Source organism: Ursus americanus, chromosome 6 (assembly GCF_024610735.1).
Source record: "Ursus americanus isolate L20-20 chromosome 6, mUrsAme1.1.p, whole genome shotgun sequence".
Taxonomy (NCBI): domain Eukaryota; kingdom Metazoa; phylum Chordata; class Mammalia; order Carnivora; family Ursidae; genus Ursus; species Ursus americanus.
The window spans coordinates 56,588,778-56,611,428 of record NC_142132.1 but is presented as its reverse complement, the minus strand read 5'-3'; the positions used below and the strand labels follow the sequence as shown (position 1 = coordinate 56,611,428).

The following is a 22,651-nucleotide window of genomic DNA, read 5'->3' as shown; positions in this document are numbered from 1 at the left end:
GTTCAACTGAGGGAACTGGTCTGTGTAAAGCCTGTTTTACTTTTTGTTGTCTTATTCTATATCCCTTGCTTCAGTTCCATTCCACTTCTCCCCTCCTATAGGCATCTACTCTGTAATAGTTAATGGATGCCCTTCTGATCAACTTTCCATAACTGTTTTGATATATATCTTTACAATGATATATAGCTTTTCAAATTTACACAAACAGTATTGTATTTCCTCTCTTTCTACTTCTCTGTTTCTATCTCTCTCTGTTTCTGTCTCTGTCTCTCTCTTCCCGCACCCTCTTTGTTTTTGTTTCTGTCTCTCTCTTTCTCTGTCTCCTCCTGCCCCAACATTATGTTCTCATGGTCTCTCATGTTGAAATATATATATATAGAAATATATATATACACACACACACCATATATATACACACTCCACTAGTATATATATAGTATAGATAGATAGATAGATAGATAGATAGATAGATAGATAGATAGATAGATAGATAGATAGATAGATATATGGTAAACACCACAGGTTAGCTCAAGCAACACATAGCCTGGCTCTCCCTTGCCTTTCACAGCAATTTCAGAAGCAGGACATTAGATTTTCCAGATTTCTCTGCAACTCAGAATGGCATGTGACAGAATTCTGGCCAATGAGGTGACAGCAGATGTCTGCTGAGATGTTTTCTGGCAAAGCTTTTTCTTTCCCTAAAAAAAGGGAGTCAGGGGGCGCCTGGGTGGCGCAGTCGTTAAGCGTCTGCCCTCAGCTCAGGGCGTGATCCCAGTGTTCTGGGATCAAGCCCCACATCAGGTTTCTCTGCTAGGAGCCTGCTTCTTCCTCTCCCACTCCCCCTGCTTGTGTTCCCTCTCTCGCTGGCTGTCTCTCTCTGTGTGTCAAATAAATAAATAAACTCTTTTAAAAAGGGGGGGGGGAGTCAGATAATGTTGCTATGACCCTTGGCCCCTCCTTCTCCTATCTCTGATATGATGCCTGGACATAAAGCAGTGCTACTGCAAAGCTGAGGAGGAAAGATGACAGAGCAAAACTATAGAAAGAGCTCAGGTCCTTGATGTCATCAGCTCTGAACTTCTTACCTACAGATTTCTTGTTATTTGAGAAATATTAGTTCCCAATTAGTATAATTCACTTAGTTTCTTTTCCATTTGTAGCATTCTATCAGACGCAGTTATAATGTATCTTATCGGTCCATATCCCTATTCAAGAACATTTAGGTAACATCCAACTCTTTGCTATGGGAAATGATGCTAGAATAAACATCCTCATACATGCTTCTTTGTATACATATGCAAGAGTACCTTAATATATACACTCTGTTATGGGCTGAATTGCATCCTCCCCACAATTCATATGTCTGTAATTCTAACTCCATTCTTTAGAATATAACTGTATCTAGAAATAGGAACTCTGAAGATGTGATTAAGTTAAAATGAGGCCATTAGGGTGGGCCCTAATCCAATATGATTGGTGTCTTTATAAGGAGAAATTAGGACACAGACACCCAAAGGGGGGTATCATGTTGAGGATATAGCAAGAAGATAGCCATCGATAAGCCAGGAAGAGATGCCTCAGGAGAAACCAAACTTGTCAACACCTTAATCTTGGATTTCTAGCCTTTAGACTATGAGAAAATAAATTTCTACTGTTTAAGCCACCCAGTCTTTGACATTTTGTAATGGCAGCCCTAGCAAACTAATACAATTCGGAAGTAGAATTTCTGGGTCAGCACGCATTTGAGCATTCAATTTCAACAAATATTACCAAATTGGTCTCCAAAATAACACCACCAGGAGAACACGTGGGTTCACATGTTCCCATCTTCTCCCCAGCACAAGATATTACATGACATTTCGGCTACTGCCAACACAGGAAGTACAAACTGGACCTCACTGCTGTTTTAACTTAATTGCATTTTTGATTACCAATGTCATTGGTGATCTGTTTTGGGTCGACTAGACAGCCATTCAAGTATCCCTTCTGTGAACTGCTTACCTGTACTTTTTACCCATTTTTCTCCTAGGTTGCCTATTTTTTTCTAACTGATTTCTAAGAATTCCCTATATATTCTATATATAAGCCTTTGTCAGTAATAGTCCTTGAAAATATCCTCTTCCTGCTTAATACGTCTCCCTTCGTATCCATAAACAATTCACCATCTGTATATGACAGTTCCATATGCATCACATATTTATAGATACTAGGTTATTACCATACGTTAATTTGTACCAATCTAAAAGGTATGATAAGGTATCCCATCATTATTTTTTTAAAGATTTCATTTATTTATTTGAGAGAAAGAGACAGTCAGAAAGAGCATGAGAGTCGGGTGAGGTGCAGAGGGAGAAGCAGACAACCCGCTGAGCAGGGGGCCTGATGTGGGGCTTGATGCAGGGCTTGATCCTGGTGCTTGATCCCAGGACAACGGGATCATGACCTGAGCTGAAGGCAGACGCTTAACAGACTGAGCCACCCAGGCACCCTTCCCATCATTATTTTAATCTATACTTACCTAGTAACTAGTGAAACAAGCTAAATATCTTTTCATTTATTTATTGGTCATTCCAATGTTCTCTTCTGTGAATTACTTTTTTTCCTTATCATTGGCCCATATCTCTATTTTTCTTTTCCTTATTAATTTTATAAGAATTCTTTATAAAATCTTATACTAAATCATTTTTTGTTTAATGGTCTATGAATTGCTATCTCCATAATAATAATAATAATAATAATAATAATAATAATAATAAGTAACAAAACACCCTAAAACGCAGTGGCACAAAACAACACTTATTCTCTCTTATACATTTTTACATTGGTTAGGTTGGCTAATCCAAGACGGGCCTGGCTGGGCTTACTCCAAGATGCAGTTTTGGAATCCAAATCTGTTGTACATGTTTCTCATCCTTCTTGGACAAGTAGGCTACCAGGAACATGTTCTTCCCATGGCAACAATAAAAAAACAAGAAGGGCAAGTGGAAAAATACAAACTAAAAGTAATTCCCAATTGCCAGACTGACAGGGAGTCCAGTATCTCTCGTACCCCTCAAATTGTTCAAGAACTCCAGGGCCTCTTGACCCCCACACCTCAAGAGACAGAAAACTAGAGAATATGATTAGAATATAAGTGGGCCCTGTTAAAGGCTGCTAGTGTTCTGCTCCCAGCACACAATTTACTGATGAAAACTGATCCCCTGAAGTCCAGTGTGACCTTTTCGCCTGCTGCACTCTTGCCTTTGCTGCTACAATTACTGACATTGGCCACAGTGATTCTTCAAGAAAGAACAAGCTTGCTACCTGAGGTGTGGCATGACATCCATGCTTACACCTTCAGTTTAACAAACATCAGGAGGGCCTTCTGCCTCCAATCACTCACAAGCCCAAACAGCCTCTCCCACCAGGTAATGCAGGCCACAAAAAGGATTCTAGTTTAAGGTCTTTGATGTTCTTTCTTACTAGGTCCTTTCTTATCCAGGACCAGTTCAATGCACTAAAAAATTTCTAATAATAAACACACTGTAAAAGAAAGAAGTCCAGATCTTCATTCTTTTTCTCTCTGAGGGCCCACAGACTCTACAAATTTCCTCCAGTCCTCCCAGTTTTGACCAGCCCTTCAGGTGGAGGAAGACTGGAAGGGACAACCTTTATCAAATCAGAAGAAGACCCTCTTACACCAGTACCTGAGACACAAAAGGATAAATATCTCATAATGATTTGCAAACACGGGGGGAAACTTACGGTTACTAGATAAAATACAAAATTTCCAGTTAACTTTGAATTTCAGAGAAATAATGAATAATTTTCCAGCATAAGGATGTCCTATGCAATATTTGGGACATATTTATACTTAAAAAAAAAATACTGCTTGTTTCCCTGAAATTCAAACCTGTGTGTCTTGTATTTTGCTAAATCTGGCCACTCTACTTTCTATATTTCATGAATGGGACAAATTGGGGGAAGGCACAACTAAAACTCCCTTGTACCTAAACTTAAAGCAGCCACAGAGCCAGACCCTCACATCCTGACATCCTATCAGAGAACTGAGGCTGACAGAGCCAACCAAAAAACCAAAAAACCACCCCAATACTGCACAGGAAGGAGCAGCTTTTTAGATAGCCAGGTGTGCTTCCTAGTCACCTCCAAGCAATACATTTCTAACTACACTCTGCTGGAAGATCTCAGTTCCCAGAAATGCAATATGGGTTATAAGGAGACAAAGGAAGAATGATATACTGTGCCCTGAAATATGAAAGCCCCAAAAGGAGGGGCACAAACACAAGAAAAACATTGGCAGAAGGGCATTCTAGAGATTAGGTTTTATGCATCTCTCTTAGAAAAATGCATCTAAATTGCTTTAAATTATCTAGGGTTAAATTCACCTCCAAGTAGAGGATCAAATAATAGGAATAAGAGAATAGTTGCTCCAATGAATATGTACCTCCTGTAACCCAGAAATGTACTGACATTTAAGAGAGAAGAGATTTAAAATTTAAGAGAGAAATTCTGTAATTCAAAGTTGATAGTGATGAAGCTCAAAGAGGATATATATATATCTCACTTACAACAAACACCAAAAAATTTCCTTTCAAAAACAAGCAGACAGAAAAAAAATCCAAAATTAAAAGACTGTATAGCATAAGAGTAAGACAATGTCTTACAGATACAAAGGTAAATTATCCTTAAAAGAAAATTTAGAATATATCTACCCTGTGCTCTCAGTGAAATACCCAAACACATAAATTCTAGGACAGAAGTGATGGAAAAACCAAATAAAATGAAAACTGAAGTGAGAGGTCAAAATCAAAAGAGACCTAGCAAAGATTTAAATATTTTAAAAATCAGCAAGACCAAAAAGACAATAAATTAATTCAAAAATCACAACTGGAGAAATCACTCCTCTCCTTTACCAGCTGCCTCTCTATCAGCAACTTCATCATTCAAACAGCAAAAGAAGCAAGGAATAGAACCACTGCCCTGGACTTAATTCTTACCAACAAAGAGAAATGTGTTAGTGAAGTGGAAGTGGTAGGAACCTTGGGGAAAACTGAACAGATCACCTTAGAGTTCATTACGGTCAAGCAAGAAAACACAAGGCAAAGTAAGACAAGTATCTTAGATTGTTCAGCAGTTCAGAGAAAATGTAAGCATGTTCCAGAGCCAAAGACTCTAAAATGAAAGATAGGTCAAAAAATAAAAACCACTACTGCAATCACATGAAAAAAATATGGGAAAGAACATAGGCAACTATAACTCAATGTGGTGTACAAGGAGCTTTCGAAAGAGCTGAGATTTTTAAAGGACATACAAGAGAAGAAGGAAGAAGGGAAAGGTAAGAATGAACACATCAGTATAGTATTGGCTTATTAAAAAAGTGGACTAAACCTAGGATGAGAAAAGACCTGTGAAAAACACTCAAAACAATACAAAAACTTTAGGTTGTATTTGAGAAAGAAGGACAAGGAAAGGTACAACTAACTGCTGGCCCTCCATGCCCAGGCAGAGATCATGATCTTGACAAATAACAGAGAGGAAGCAAAATTACAATATTTTGCATTTGCTTTCAACCTGTCTACCCAGGAGAATGCTCTTTATGACAGAAAGATTGTGCCAACAGTCTTGAGAATAAGTTAATAAACAAGACAAAAGACAATGAAGGAATGTTTAATTATTTAGATCAAAGTCCATTTCCAGGTGTAGTCTACTGGCAGCAGGGTTTCTCATTCTCAGAACTACTGACATTTTGGGCTGGATAATTCTTTGTTGTGGGGGGCTCTCCTGTGGGTTGTAGGATGTTTAGCAGTACCCCTGGCCTCTACCCACTAAATGCCAATAGCACCAGCCTCCCGGTTAAGATAACCAAAAATGTCTCCAGACATTGCCAAATGTCCCCTGGGGAGCAAAAGTACCCTGGGTTGAGAACCACTATATTACAAAGCAGTGAAATTTTTGCATATATTATCACAGAATTATTGTTTGCATCTTTGAGTAATCATAGCATTGAGAACCGACAGATGTTGTCCCATATATCAGAAAGGTAGGCTTTAAAAATTAAAACCAGTAAATCTGATGTTGGTCCCCAGCAAATTTAACACAGTATCAAAATGTTATTAATTAGAAGAAAACAATGACCTAATGATATCTTGGTAGAGTTTCATTAAGAGCCACTCATACTAACATGGTTTAATTTTCTTCTCTTTTTTTTTTATATCATCACTAAAGAAGGTAAATTAGTTTCATTAAAACATCTTTTAAATCTCTTATGAAATCTTCTTTCATGGGATAAAGAAATATAAGCTGTCTCATACACTGTTGGTCTGAGTGTATATTGGTAAAATCTCTTTTGAAGGTACTCTGGCAAAACACATAAAATTTTATATGCACAAATTTTTAGACAAAGCAATGCCACTTTTAGGAATCTGAACATTTATACAAAGATGCATGTCAAGGAGTATAGTATTGTTTGTGGTAACCAAAAAGCAAGAAACAATCTAAATGTGTATCAATTAGGGACTAGTTAAATAAATTGTCATATATTCTTTCATTGGTATGACTTCAAGTGTGACCAGTCAGGAAAAGCCTTAGGAAATATATAAAATCTAATTGGATGTCATTTGCCTAGCAGTGGGAAGATACTAAAAATATTTAAACACCAGCATGGCTCAGGCTCCAACCAGAGCTTAGCGTAAAGGTGAGTCTTAGAAGGTCCCTTTTGTGCCAAATGTTATCCTTTAATTGCTGGGTCTAAGGAAGGTCCCAGGCAAGAGGCCAAGTACAGGAAGGCTACTAGTAGTGGGGAGAGGGGATACAAAAGTATTTCATATTTTAACAATTTGTACGGCCTTACTGGGGAATATCAGTCCTCAACCAATACACAGAAACATTAAAATATTTCAGTATAGTGTGGGGCAATAAATTGGTTAAATTCAACAAGTGGTAGCTATAATAAAGAGCGAAATAAATGTATGTGTACTGATACAGAATGATACATTAATTTTTTTTAATTTGCACCAGAAACTGGTCACAGTTTTTGGGGTCAGGGCAGGAGAAAGATTTATTTTCATTTTACAGCCCTTTGTGGCAGATGCTTCCAGCCCTGGCCCAGCTTCACTCCTCTAGATTTCAAAAACCAAATACAGCTTGGATGAGACTTTAAAACGTCGCAGGCATCAGATAACTTCTGGGAAAGCTGTAGGGGGGCTTCTGGTGTCCAGCCCAAGAATCCAGAATGGGGGAAGCTAGTACATCTGCAGGACTGTCTCTTAGGTACAGTTGGACGTTGTCCCTGCCCCATCGTCTCTGGCTGTTTCTCTGGGTCTCCTGGAGAATCTATGAACTATCTGATGTCATTTATGAAACTCTGTGGACCATTGGTTGCTATAAAGAACTGTAGCCAAGGCACCCTTTGTTAAAATTAAAAATTAAAATAAATGTGCAAATATAACTTATTCAGTTTAAAAGTTAATTTTTATAAGATTTTTTTTTTTTAAGCATGCAAGCTGGATGGCGGTACAGTTCCGGCCTCAACACATCTGGTCAAAGAAGCAAATCCAAAATAGCCAGCCCAGAGATCTGGGTCCCAAAAGCCCATCTGAATGTCAGCTGTGTCCCAACCGCCAGATAAAACTTTATACTAAAATTCATCTAGAAGTGAGCATTATGTGATCTATCTAGCAAAATCCTAGTGGGGCAGCAAAGAATAAGAGAAGTATGGATACTGCACAGGCAACCAACAGTGCCTATCACAGGTGATTTGATTCTGAAAACTAGAATTCCTTTGTTATCTCATACTGGGGAAAACAGAATTACTGGATCTAACCAAAAAGCAAGTTAATCTTGTTAAATTCCCATGGAAACATGACCTATGAGCCCCAGCCCTGGACTAAGACAGACACCAATACCTCTCCTGGAGAATCACAGAGAAATCAGTTTTATTTCTTACTCTCCCTTCATTCCCAGCCACAAACAAACACACATCAGAGGTCAGGGCCTTTATTTGATTCACTGGTATCTATCCCCAGCACTAAGAAAAATGTCTGCTACACGTGTCATCTAAAATGAGTGAATTAATTAATTCCACAGCCTATACCAGAGTAGACCCCATGTAGAACTTTCGGCAACCCTGCCTCTCAGTCATTCTGAGGGTTCTCAGTGAAATAACCCAGGGCCACTTTGCATTAATACCACCTTCCAGAAACCTCATCAACCTAGACCTGGTAATTCATTTATTATCTAATTAATTGTACACCTCCATCCCAATTCTTTACCCCAAATGCAGAGACTGAGGAGATAAATGTTGTACGGTGTAATTTAAGCAATGCTACTCAAAGCACAAGTCTGCAACTATATAAGGAGCTTGCAAGAAGTATATCAATGACCATTTCCTTCATCTAAAAAGTCTTACTACAAAGTCTTAGTGCATAGATGACTTACATTCTGGTAGAAACTTCTTTTCTCCTTTCATGGACCAGTAACAGATTGAGAACTGCTGATCATATGTCGAATACAGCTAATATAAGTAGGGCCTAAAGTGCTCAAGTTCTACTAAATGAAGACCTTTCTTTGCACCTAAACATAGCCTTCTCCATCAAATCTACTTCCCCACTGATGGAGGGACCTGAAGCAGCACAAGTATACCGGTTAGGATAACGAAGACAGGAAAAAGAGGTGGAAGTGGGGGTGCCAAATAAATTTGACCTAATTTACAATTTGGCACATAGGAACTCAAAATAATTTCTCAAACCATAGAAGTTAGTGATTAAATTGGTAGCAGATTAAATTGGCTGTGTCCCAGGCACCAACAACATAGTTAAAAGCAGTAATGAAGCATGTGAAAATCATGTGCAATTGCTAATAATCCTGTTCACTTTCAAAGATTCTATAGTCTCAATTATCTGCCACTTTTCATTAGATCTGCAACTTGACTAAACTCAGGAGTTCACCCCACAGTACCATGTCACTTAAAATCCAGTAGCTGAACAAAAATCTGAAAATCACGCTTTTTGAGTCTCTAGACTAACATTCCCATGAGCCAATGATCCATAAGTAAACACTATTTTTTTTTAAGTCTTCATTACAAAGCACATAAGTTTCTCTTCAGGCAAGATTGAACTGCCAACTTCTCAAATCTTAATCCCTTCCATCCCAAAGGAAGAATAAAAACACACCAACAGAAGTTCATAGGAGTTAGAGAAAGGAACTCCCATAGCTTTGGTCTTCCTCTAAATATCACTGAAAAAGAAAACCCCACAATTAAAAAGACTTTTAATACAGGCAAAACATTTTCTTTAAGAATTCACAACTCTATACCTCCCCTCCCATCAAATAATACTGATATCTCTACTCTCTCTACTTTGATTTCTCTGGATGGCCACCCCTCCAAAAATAAAATAGTTTTACTGACCTCCAATTCTTTGGCTTTTTCCCTCAATATAGAGTATTTCTACAACCATAACTCCCAAATTCAACAATAACAAAATTAAAACTTCATCTCTTCCCTGACTCCAACTCTAGCTATGCCCTATTTCATTCTCATGTTTCCCTAAGCCGAAAAAACCAGTACTGAATTTCTGCTCTTGTATGTGCCCTCTATCCTTTTTCTTTCACTGTGCTGCCTATACATTGTCTCCAAATACTTCTAATTTCTCCCAAAGTTTATTGTACTTAAGTATTTATCCTTCTTAATTTCCTTGTCACAGCTGGATGATAAAATTCATATAAATCAGAATTATGTATAGATGGTCCTCTAACAGAAGTCATTTATAAATTCTAAAGTCCAAAATAATATGGTCAATAACAATATGGGTTGGTTTCAGGCAGAGCTGAAGTGTTTTCCTCACACGTAGCTTTGTTGGCCTCTGTGAAGTTGGTAAAGTGAAATTTTATAGAGGGGATTCTCTCCTCCCAAACACTTAGTGTATTGCTATCTACATACCTAATAACAATGTTTTACCTATCAGAGACATTCAACAAATATATCATTTGGTAGACAAGGAATTTTACAATGCCTTAAAACAGTAAAAAACCATCTTCTTAAAAATCACAACCTTTGTCTTCAACTCAAAGGCCCTTTAATCTGAGTCCACATTTAAGAATATAGCTTGAAGAATCAGACCTATATATACAGAGAACAAACTGATGATTGCTGGGGGGAGGGGGGAGGAAATGGGCAAAATGGGCAAAAAGGAGTGAGAGATACAGGCTTCCAGTTACGATATGAATAAGTCATGGGAACACAAGGCACAGCATAGGGAATATAACCAATGATATAATAGCACTGTATGGTGGCAGTAGCTACACTTGCGGTGATCATAACATAACATACAGAGATGTTGAATCACTATGCTGTACACCCAAAACTCATGTAACATTGTGTGTCAACGGTACTCAAATAAAAAAAAAAATTAAAGAATACAGCTTAAAGAAATTATATTTAAAATAAGTACACATACTCACAAAGATATTTACCATAGCACTTAGGTATTTAATGGTAATTAATAAAATTATACCCATTAACTTGGAAAAATATTACACAGCAATTTAAGATAAAATCTATGTAAAATAGGGAATATACACAGAAAATGTTTTGGTATAATGTTAAATATAAAAGCAAGGTCCCAAATTTTATCTACAGTATTACTGCAATTCATTTTAAAGCCATGCAGAGAAAAAGGACTAAAAGGAAATACATCAATGAGATTACAGGTTATTTTTTTTCTGTGCTTTCAAAATTCCTATAATTCCTACAATTCCTTCAAATTTCTGTGCTATTACTTTTGTGATGAAAAGAAAATAAGTTTTACTACAAAATCCCAATATTTTACTCCAATAAGAAGGCAGATATAGACATGTATAGCAGGGTAACAAAAAAGCTGTGTCTGTACTGTCTGTATTTTGGGTATCTCCATTTAACAAATTTGTCCTTTGCTAATACTGAGGTCATTTTTTATAGCGGATAATGAAATTTTAATAGGACACCCAAATATGCCATTCAAATTTAACTGCTGATAATCCGCATCTCCAAATCACAACTATTTTCAATATATTGAGCTTTCATTCTGTCTAAATAAGCTAACCACAAACCCAGAAGCAAAGCTAACTTGAAATCTTATTTTTCGGACTTGTGTGTTCTAAGCAAATCATTGGGTTTCATGTATCTTCAAAGTCATTGTAACAGGCTATTTCTTAGTGCTGTATATCAGTGACTCAAAACCTGCACAATGAATTTCCCGATGCCTAAACTAAATTTCTTCTGGTTTCTATTTGAACTGATTCCTTCTAGTTCTGTCAGTGCATCTGAGAGCAAGTGTCCCATCACGAAGACCCCATCAGTGACCTTCTCTTTACATTATTGATGATTACATCCTACATAATGTGATTTTTATGATTGTAAATGGTGGTAAAACAGTTCTGACAGAACTCAACCTCTTCATATTACTGCCAATTATAAAACAAGTACATGAGACAGATACTAAATTCAGGAACTACTGCTTTTGCCACTATCTCATTTGAAAAATCTTCCATTTACTGTGAACAAGCTTTTGGTTGAAAGTAAAATACCTTAAAGCATTTTCTATCTTTGCTTCCTTTTGCCCCAGCCCCATGCCAAAGCACAAGCATCCAGGCCGTATCTTATCTTTTCCTGCACAGTATTGCAATCGGCTTTTTATAGCCAGAAACTCTCTGAATGCAAAGCACGACCTTGGCTACTAGCTTCCCCTGGCACTAGTTTGAAAGTTATTTATAACTTTAAAATTAGCATGAAAGCCTACATTTCTCATCATAACTACTCAAAACATTCCCGTTTTATATAATAATGTAATGTACTTTAATTCAGAAGGAAACCCCACATTTTAAGTCTACAATATATAACTAAGGCAGAGCAATTCAACACAGAAACAAGAATGGACTGAAGTCCAGCTCTTCTCTTTACGAACTTGACTCTTACCTTTCTGCTGCTTTCTATAAAGTAAATGTTTTAAAAATTCGGCTCTTGTAGGGAATTTTCCAAAAAGAGTTTTGGGGGGGGGGAAGAAAAAAGAAGACGACGACTTCTTAGTCAGAGTTACAGAGTACCAAATTAAGAGGCAGTGACAGTGGGGCAGTCACTTTAGCTGAGCGTCATTCACCCAGGATAAGAAAGAAAGGGGAGGTTACAAACCAGGGTGGGTGGTATCTAATCCTGAACTGCTAGTCACTGACCTCACTGACAACTTGTTACTGAAAATACTTCGTTGAAAAAGGCCAGACACATACTTTGCCTAGAGATCTACAAACATAGCTGTCAGGAAGCTCCAAATAAGTTAGATTTGCATTTCTCTAGTCCCTTTCCAAAATAAGGACCTCTTTACAGCTAATTAAAGCTGATGGCTAGAATTATGGAGAGTGAAAAAATGATAAAGCAGTGATAATAGGAGTCCAGGAAATCCACACATCAAAAGATCAATTATGTAAAATTCAGTGTCTTCAATACCACAGGATGATCTGTCACATCTGAGGTAGTGTTTTTCTTCTGAAATCTTGCCTGTTTCATACACCTGCGCCAGGTATCACATATTCTGCTCCCAGAATTTACGTAAAGCCACATAATTATCAGTAGGACATGTACAGTGAAGATTTACCAACAGTTCCACAGGTGGAATCATTATTAAAGTTACCAAAAAAGTCTTCTCCAACAAAATTTCTTATTTCTGTGGCTGTTCTTTTTCATAGTTCCTCTTCCCTTTTTTTGGTATCCTTTTCCTCGATGCTCTGTCATTCACCAGAACAAATCTTGCATATCCCTGCCTTATGCTTTATCATTTCATCAGTTCCTTGACTCCCCACTTGAATTCGTACCTCATTTCCTTACACATTACCACTTCTGTGACTTTCTTCCAACAGCTTCTAAAACAACAGGTGGTAACTGTCCCTTAAAAAAGAACTACTCCACTGTATGTTAACTATACGGAATTGAAATTTTTCTAAATATATACTTAATAAATAAATAAAAGAACTATTCATTTGAGTTTGGGCATCCTTGTTCTTAAAAAGCTGAATTCAAAATAAAAAGAAGTCAAAAAATAATTTAAAAAAATAAAAATAAAAAGGAAGCATTTATTAGCTCCACAGGCACTCTTAGAACAAATATTAGGGAAACGAGAGGAAAGGCAGGGTCAGGGGACTGTCAGAATCAACGATGAAAGGGGCTTCATTTTATATGATTTCTATGGAAATCTGCAAATAACTGTATTTTTATGTAACTTCCTTTAAATTGTCCATAATTGGCATTACATTTATCTAAAGGTTCTTAGTTGCTGACATACTGTCCTCCCAGATTTTTTTTAAAGCAGTTTTTTTCCCCTGGAGAACCTAGGAATAGACTCTTTTCACACTGAAAACAAAGAGTAAGTTTTATGTCTCTCAATCCATCTTTTCTTGAATAAAGAATTCACTTGACACTTGCAAAATAGAAGTTTTTGTTTTAGAGCTTTAATAATGAATGTTTTCCAAACCCAGACTGTTGAACCAAACCCAAGATAAGATATCCAAATTCTATTACGAGTCACTCTCCCCCCACTGTAAAACCACAAATAAGTTACTTACCTGCTCTGTACCTCTCTTTTCCATCTGCAAAATGGAAATGAAAACCCCTATTCTCTCTATTTTTCAGGGAATATGTGAATTAAGTGGATAAAATCTGAAGTGCTTCAAATTATATTGAACTTCTCATAGATAAAATACAGCTGCAATTACAATATTTGGTGTTATCAAAACAATTAAATATTATAAATATCTGAAATGTAATTTTAAAGAGCTCTATTTTTTGCCTCATAAAAATTTAACCTCCCAGATAGGTCTCAGTTGAAGTATTTCCCACTATGGCCACAAGAGGTCCTTGTCCTAACAATTCAAATCACGTCAGATTTGATAGGCAGAGGCCCCACAATCCCCTATATTTATATCAGTTGGCTGAGAAAAAATACAGATCACCTATGTCAAGTTTCCATAGCTAACTATAGGGCAGCAGACAAAACCGGAGAAATCCGGCTTTCTCTGGGTGATCACTGAAGCATGCTCAACATTAAATAGTTCCTGTAAACTACACAGCCACCGCGTTTTGCATCCTGGCACCCTTCCAGGTTTTCACAGTAATTCCTTCTTGTAACCTTGCCCAGTCTTGTTCAGTATTTATTCTCCTTCCCTATTTACTTGTTTCCTTTCTTTATACTTTTCAAACTTTAAAATTTTGGCTCACATTCCTCTTGCAAGCAAACAAAGGTTAGGGGTAAAGGAGATGGAAAAAAAGGAAAGAAGAGAGAGAATAAATCAGGGCAGTTGTAGCAGTCGTCCCAAAGTAATCAAAAGTGTGTCTCTGGCCCCAGACAAAGTCACTCAACCACATGTACTGAGAAGCCCCTTGATGTGGCGTCCTATGTCAGGAGCCAGCTAGAACATCAGAGGCACAGAAGGGAGGCCTCCAAAAAGAAAATAATTCTATCTCTATCAGCAGCCCCTCTTGGAAAATAAGCCCTCCAGGATACAATCAGTTCTTCAACCAGAATAGAATACCTTTTCTTCTTTTCATTAAAATACCTTAAAGAATGAATGTAGCTTTTGCATGAACCATGAGTCCATTTTGTTCTATATATGATACCTCAAAACGTTTCAGGCAATTGCAGGTTGGGGCTTCAAAAAAAAATATGTGATTTTCTGAACAGCTATAACACCTTTTCAAGATGAGATTTAAAGCTAAGAATAATTTGTCTGTGGTAAATAAAATGATCTTATTCCAAAAATATGTGATAAATAGTTCTGGCACTTTGTCGGGTGTTTTAGATGAAACTAAATGAATCTGCTCCTGTTTCAAAGGTCTCAGATGGTGCAGCAAAAAAGATGTTTCCCAACTCTCCTTTCCCACCCACCCTCTAATTAGCTACTAACCAACTCTCCTGCCTCACAGACAAGAAACAGAAGCCACCTGGGAAGATAACCCCATGCCTTCTCATCACCAAGTCTACAAAACCACCAGCACTGAGTCCTACCTTCTCCAGCTTCCCTCCTATTACAATTCAAGCAGTACCCTTGCTCCTATCAAAGACTAATCTCTCCTCTTCTGTTCTGGATCCCTTCCTCTTCCCCCTTCTCAAGGACTCCACTCCTTCATTATCACTTCATGTACCACATTATCACCCTTTCTCTAATGATTGGCACAAAAATATGCCACAAGACCTCTAACTTAAAAATATCCAACAAACAAAAGCATTAGCGTCACCCTACAGCTCTTCCTAGTTTCTGCTACCTTCATCACAATACTTCCTAAATAAGCTGCTTACCCTCCCTACATTTTCAACTGTCACTCACTCCATAACCCATTTCCGTTTCCTCCACTACCATGAGAGCCATTTTTAAGTCTACCACCAACTTCTCTGTGGCCAAATCCATACTGTCACCTCAGGGGTATCTCATCCAATCCCACAGCTTTAAAGGAGATCTATAATAAGACGTCACGTGGGATTTTTCTTATTGTGCAGAATTGGCAACTAAGCTCAAAATAAAAGAAAATTAAGCCATCTGTGTACACTGCTTGCTAACGAATTTCCAATATTTGAGGATAGACACCTCATTCAGGGCTCACTAAGAAGCAGTTAATGAAAGAGGTACATGCTCTCCCCCTCCTGTCTCCTCTCCAAGCCCTAACACTACAGAAAAAGTCAGGGGACTTGAAAAATTAGAGGAACAAGGCCAACTAAATCTCTCCTCTTGAAGATACCAGAACAGAAGTGGTAAAAAAAATCCATCTTGCCCTTTCCCATTTCCAAGTCCCTTGAGAAGACATCTGGTCAGTGCTGAAGGAAAAGGAGGAGATGAGATTTAAACTGGAATAAAGTGCAAGTTTTAAACTGGACTAAGCCGCCTTTAAAGTACTGCACTAAGGGCAGGAAAATTATGGCGCCTACCCAATACGTCATTCAAAAATGAGATACAACACAGCAAAGGGACGTGAAGAGACTGGAGAAGGCCAATTAGTTCACCAGATACACCAATCATGTATCCATAAATGAACAAATTCCAAATTTATATCCCCAATCCAGACCTCTCTCATGAGCCCCAGAGGCATACAACCAACTGCCTTCTCCATTTGGATAGCTAACAGACATTTCAAACTTATTATATCCCAAAAAAAGACCTAGGAATCATCCTTCATCCATTCTTTTTCCTCACAATCATCAAAAATAACCACTACTCCTACTTCCAAAAGTTATCTTAAATACATAGACTTCTCTCTATCTCTTCTTCCCCAACTATTTTGAGGCATCTGCAATCTATTCTCCACAAAGCATCTAAATGATCTTTCAGAACATAGCTCAGCTCAGGTTATTTTCCTGCTTAATATCATCCAATGCCTTCCTACTACTCATAGTACAAAAAAAAAAAAAAGAAAGAAAGAAAGAAAGAAAAGAAAAGAAAGAAATCCAAGTTCTTTAACAAATCTACAAGACCCTCCGTGATCCAGCTCAGGTCAACCTCTCCTACTTTGACTCACAGCACCCTCTCCCCCAGGGCACTGACTTCAATTATATTTTCTACTCATAAAACACCCAAGCTTATGCTCCTTAGGACTGTTGCACTTACTGCTCCTCTGCCTGAAATTATTTCCTCATGACTATTTATATGTCTGGCTCATTTTCATCTTCACCTTCTCATGGAGGTATGACCTGATTACCTTATCTCATTGCCCCACTCACCTAACACAACCTTGTATATTTATTTGTTCGTTTACTTATGCTGTCTTCACCAGGGGAATGAAAGCTAGGGGCAGTGGCAAAGTCCATAACAGTACAGCATATTTAAATTTACTTAATACAAGATGAAGCATCAATAGCTATGGGATTTCAAAGGAGGGAAAGATGGCTCTAGGAAAAGAGGATAATCCAGGAAATTTTCCTGAAGGGAGTTATATTTGCCTTGATGCAGAAATGAAAGATACCAGCAAAGTAAGAGAACAGTGTCTTATTAGTTTTATTTATCAAATATCCCTCGATTCCACTGCCTCTCCATCTTTACAGCTACTTCTCTGCCCTGGTACAAACAACAGTTATGTCTTGTATGTTATCTTTATATATTTACCACCAAATTTCTCCTTCTCCCTCTATTTCACTTTGTGTAAAACCCAAATATAGCATTTAAATGTTACTAGGGTGTACTTAGAGTTAAAATTAAAAATCTCAACTATTTCAGGGGCGCCTGGGTGGCACAGCGGTTAAGTGTCTGCCTTCGGCTCAGGGCGTGATCCCGGCGTTATGGGATCGAGCCCCACGTCAGGCTCTTCTGCTATGAGCCTGCTTCTTCCTCTCCCACTCCCCCTGCTTGTGTCTCCTCTCTCGCTGGCTGTCTCTATCTCTGTCGAATAAATAAATAAAATCTTTAAAAAAAAAAATCTCAACTATTTCAAAAATACTGAAATTGACACATTAACTTTATTTCCTTAGTGATAAGAGAGAGGCAAAAACGAATGTTCTTCTCATTAATTTTTCTCCTTTAATTTTCTCAGAGTGCCATGTCTCTATTTTGACAGCCCGTCTTGCTGTTAGTCAATAACCTTAACAAGCACAGTAATTATAGTCAATCATGTCTGTTTTAGTTCATTGATTACTTTGTTATTTCTTCTTCAACTTGTTAATGAAAATCCCCAGCACAGACCTTCTTGGTGACGTTTCTTTTATTAATTAACCACCCTACCAGTCTCTTGAATATATTAATAAACCACAGGATCTAGTATTGATGGTTCTAAAAACAACCTGTTCTTGCATCTTTGAAAATCACAATCATTTCCAGAAATACAGAACATCTAGAAAGAAATCAACACTTACTGTCATTCAACCTGACTTTTTGTTTCAAATTGTTTAAATAAAAGATGTAATTACTGTAATTATTGATCAAATTATTTAATATGAGACGTATTAAAACATACTTAATTTTTACTTGATACAGCTTTTTTTAAGATTGATTTATTTATTTTAGGGGGAGAGAGAGAGAGAGAGAGAGATAGTTGAGGGGGCAGAGAGAGAAAGAATCTCAAGCAGACTCTGCACTGAGCATGGAGCCTGATGCAGGCCTTGATCTCACAACCCCAAGATCATGACCCAAGACAAAACCAAGAGTCGGACCTTAACCTACTGAGCCACCCAGGTGCCCCATTGATACAGCTTTTAAAATGTTAAAGAAATTGTCTTATCTTTGTGAATGTAACCTCAAAAGCTAGTAGTAAATAATGTAAACAACAAGTAATGTAGCATCTTAGCCAAGAGGTGTTCAAACAAGGACTGCAGTAATATTGATATCAGTTAAAAGGCAGAATCCTTTTTGGCCTCCTAAGAGTACCAGGTTAAATTTGCCTTTGAGACAAATTGTCTCTTTGTTCTGAGAAAACCAATATGGTAAATTTTCTAGTTGAGCAAATGCACAAAAGCAAGTCTCACCTAAGAAATTCAGTGAGTATATCTTAACAGATTTTTATTGCTTCTTTAAAAGAACAGTTTCGGGGCGCCTGGGTGGCACAGCGGTTAGGCGTCTGCCTTCGGCTCAGGGCGTGATCCCGGCATTATGGGATCGAGCCCCACATCAGGCTCCTCTGCTGTGAGCCTGCTTCTTCCTCTCCCACGCCCCCTGCTTGTGTTCCCTCTCTCGCTGGCTGTCTCTATCTCTGTTGAATAAATAAATAAAATCTTAAAATAAAATAAAATAAAATAAAATAAAATAAAAGAAAAGAAAAGAAAAGAAAAGAAAAGAACAGTTTCTTTTCCCTGGATGAATTTATATGGTCCTCAAGCCCATCAGAACTGACACACTCCTTATAAAATAAGTATTTTCCAATGTCTTTTTTTAACATCCTAAAATGAAATTCATAGTTACTAACTACACATTAACTATCTAAATGAATCTTTAAAAACACATTTGATATATAAAGGTAAGTTATACACAATTATATGTATTTACATAAATTATATATTTGTATTTCATTACACAAATGCTCAGGCACACTTATACTGAAACAGATAATGAAAGCCACTTTTCCCCTTAAGCACAGAATCACTGTGAATGTGATTTACAAATGTAAATTGATAAGGATGTTTTGTGGTGGTAATTCAAATATCTACAGCTGCTTTGCAACCCCAACAAGATTTTTCTGACATGGTGAACAACCCTTCGTATAATACAAAATAAAACAAGAACAATCTTCCTTTATATACCCAAGCACAATCTTTCTTAGATATACTCAAGTGCATTCCTAGAAAAAATCAGTGTATATTAAAGCTATGCAAAAAAATACTTAGTGTTTATAAGTTACAGCAGAGTTAAGTTCTACGCTTAGAAAATTATAAACAGGACCTACATGAATGTCCAGTGGGATATCTAAAACTTGCTTAGAATGTGGGACAATTCATTTTAGAGGAGAGTTTCACACATTGCAAAACCCATAAGCTTCTTTGGCTCAAGCCAATTAAATGCCAGATGTGCCCCCCACTACTGTGACAACCAAAACTGCGGGCCCCGGGGTGAAACAGAAGAGGGGGGACTTGAGAATCACTGCTATAAACACTGCACGTTTACAAGAGCCCCAAGGCTGAAATGAAGAAGACAGATAGGGACTCCTGCGTGGCTCTATCAGTTAAACGTCTGCCTTGGGCTCAGGTCATGATCCCAGGGTCCTGAGATGGAGCCCCATATCGCATTGGGCTCCTTGCTCGGCGGAGAGCCTGCTTCTCCCTCTCCCTCTTCCTCTGCCTGCCGCTCCCACTGCTTGTGCTCTCTCACTCTCTCTGACAAATAAATAAATAAATAAAATCTTAAAAAAAAAAAAAAAAAAGCTAGCTAGATAGATAGATGTAGGAAGGAAAATAAATTTTGTAAAAAGTCCTAACTAAAATGGCATAACACAACTTAGAATGGACTACTGTAGTCCCAAACATGGTTTTAAAAAGAATAATTCAGATTTCTAGAAAACGTTTTAAAGACAGTTATGGTAATTGTCTGGAGGGGAGAAGAGAATGGGAGGTACCCACAGATCACACCTTATCCTGTAAGAGAGGGAGTGAGGTTTCTGTGAAAAGAATGAATATTTCCATTGTTATTTACTCTGGGGAAGAAGTTGAATCTAGGACAGGAATTAGAATTGGAAAGCTGGGTTTTTAGCTGAAATGGGGGGGGGGGGTCCCTTTCTCTGTAAAGTCCATGGTTTGGGAGCCTACACTCCAGATAGAAAAGGAAAGCCAGACAGTACTCACAGTGGAAAGGCAAGCTGACATATACATAACAGTGGTAGGCAGAAACAAGTCAGAGAAACCCTTTTCAAGGATGCCTTGAAAATGACTCAGAACTTGGACCAGGGAATACTGAGTGCAGTCCCAGTAATTATTTCTGTGTATGCGTTTTTACTGTAATTATTGTACGTGTTATCTTTATCCTGCCTTTTTCTGTTAAAGTCTGATTAAAACACTATGCTGTGGAAATTTTTAAAAAGCGTCTGTTTTCTAATTCAGATGGGATACTGACCTGGAGAACAAGAGCAAAAGCAGCGGTGCAACAGCATGACGACGTGTCCAAAACAGAAAACCATGATGGGTCTCTTCCTAAACACAACTGAGAGAGTCTGGGGATGACTTAGATATAGCCAAGAAACACTTTAAGGGTTGGTTTCTAGCATTAAGACAATAAGGACTTGGGACGCCTGGGTGGCTCTGTCAGTATAGCATGCAACTCTTGATCTTGGGGTTGTTGAGTTTGAGCCCCACGTTAGATGTAGAGATTACTTGAAAATAAAATATTTTTTAAAAAAGAGAGAAAAAGTATGGGAGGGGTGCTAGGTGGCTCAGTTGCTTGGGCGTCAGACTTTTGATTTCGGCTTAGGTTATGATCTCCGGGTCGTGAGATCGAGCCCCACATTGGGCTCCCAGCTTAGCAGGGAGTCTGCTTGGGTTTCTCCCTCTCTCTCTCTCTTTCTCTCACTCTCTCTCAAATAAATTAAACCTTAAAAAAAAGAAGACAATGTGGACTTGAGCTATTGAAATCTAGATATTTAAAAGAATATGTAACCTTATTTTATAAAACATGGTGTTGAAGTTCAGACATATTGAACGACATATAGTTAAGTCTTCAACACATGGTAACTATATTTAATCATGTTAACTACTTAGTAAATAGTGTATTAGTTCACGTTGAGTTTTAGGCAAGCTCCACCTCAACTTTAGCAAGTGCAAGAAAGAGAAAGGAAACAATATGGAGCAAAGCAAAAATAACATTAGAGGAACTGACCAAATGATAGGGCTAAACCCCAGAGAGAACTGGATAGCAGCCCAAATGAAGTGGTTGGGGGGTTAGGAGGATATAGCAAACAATGTCCAAGAACCAAGAATCTAGTAAGTGGGGCACTGCAGCAGAAATCTCCTGCCCAGCAATATATCTATGTTAGGTGGTAGTGATGTCCTATTTCAGATGGTTCATCTGGAAACTGCTAAGCATTAGGCAGGGAGTCAGAGCCCCAGCCAAGTGCACTGGGTAAAAACCCAGTCACCTAGATTGATCAAACATGGTGGAGAGTTAGAAGGAAGGCTGTGACTCCATGGACACACCAGATATGGAACTAAAATTCCAGATTCTATCTACAAACAGGATTTGTTTGAGAACTGGGATGGATCTAATTGAAGCTGTAAACTGCAAATATCAGTATGTACACAAGTGAAAAAGAAAAGTTATTCTTTACATAAAGCAGATTTAGCTTTTCTCAAGTAATCCATGCAAACGCTTATTATGTCTTGAGTTGTAAGAGCCCTTTTCATATATTCTTAAGAGCAGGTATCTAAACTGACTGCAGCTAGTCAGCTGGATAAGCAGAACCTTTACTAGATGGCCCCTGGATATGAATGATCCTTGTTTGGGTGTGCTACCCCTTTCAATAACAAACGTAAGAGTTTAGTGTTCATTAGAATTCATGTTATCAAATATATTAACACTTGCCGTGTGCAAACCAGGAATTTTTGTCTCAGAAATTATGCAACAGCAGCTAACTATTAGAGATTTTAAGGTACTTATTAAAGGACCTAATTAGTACCATGAATTCAAAAATAAGGAAAATCTCAGTAGCTTCAAAACTAGACCATGACTCACGTACCCTTTTTAATTCTGACTGCTGTGAATTTAAATTAGCTAAGACTTCTGGGGTGCCTTGGTGGCTCAGTCAGTTAAGCATACAACTCTCGGTTTCAGTTTGTCAAGATCTCGGGGTCATCAGATTGAGCCCGGAGTCGGGCTCTGTGCTCAGTCTGCTTGAGATGCTCTGCCTCTGCCCCCCAGCCCCTGTTCATGAATGCTATGCACACTCTAAAATAAATAAATAAAATCCTTTTAAAATAAATAAATAAGTTAAAACATCTATTTGACAGTATTGTTCCCTTTTGTTCATACACAAAATTAATATTTTATCTCGGAAACCAGGACAAACATTAAGAATCAAATCTTTAAAATTCCGTATCAGGGTTTACATCTAGCAGAATTTCACAGGATCTCAGAGTATTCACTACTTTGGGAAATGTTCAGAGAAAAAGAGTGACAAGGAAGGTGAATAATGGATAAAAGAGGTAATGAGAGAATTCTTTTCTAGTAAGACTAG

At 37.8% G+C, this 22,651-nt stretch overlaps 1 protein-coding gene across 3 annotated transcripts in view; it reads right to left on the bottom strand.

Annotated features, from left to right (window-relative positions):
* CTNNA3 (catenin alpha 3) overlaps window positions 1–22,651 on the bottom strand; it is a 1,641,479-nt gene that overhangs the window by 1,594,076 nt on the left and 24,752 nt on the right. The window contains exon 1 of one of the 3 annotated variants that reach the window (XM_087863075.1): window positions 11,951–12,153. The exons of the other annotated variants lie outside the window; for them this stretch is intronic. The gene's annotated coding sequence lies outside the window, so the exon portion shown is untranslated. Of the gene's footprint in view, window positions 1–11,950; window positions 12,154–22,651 lie in introns of those variants that run through there. 3 annotated transcript variants of the gene reach the window in all.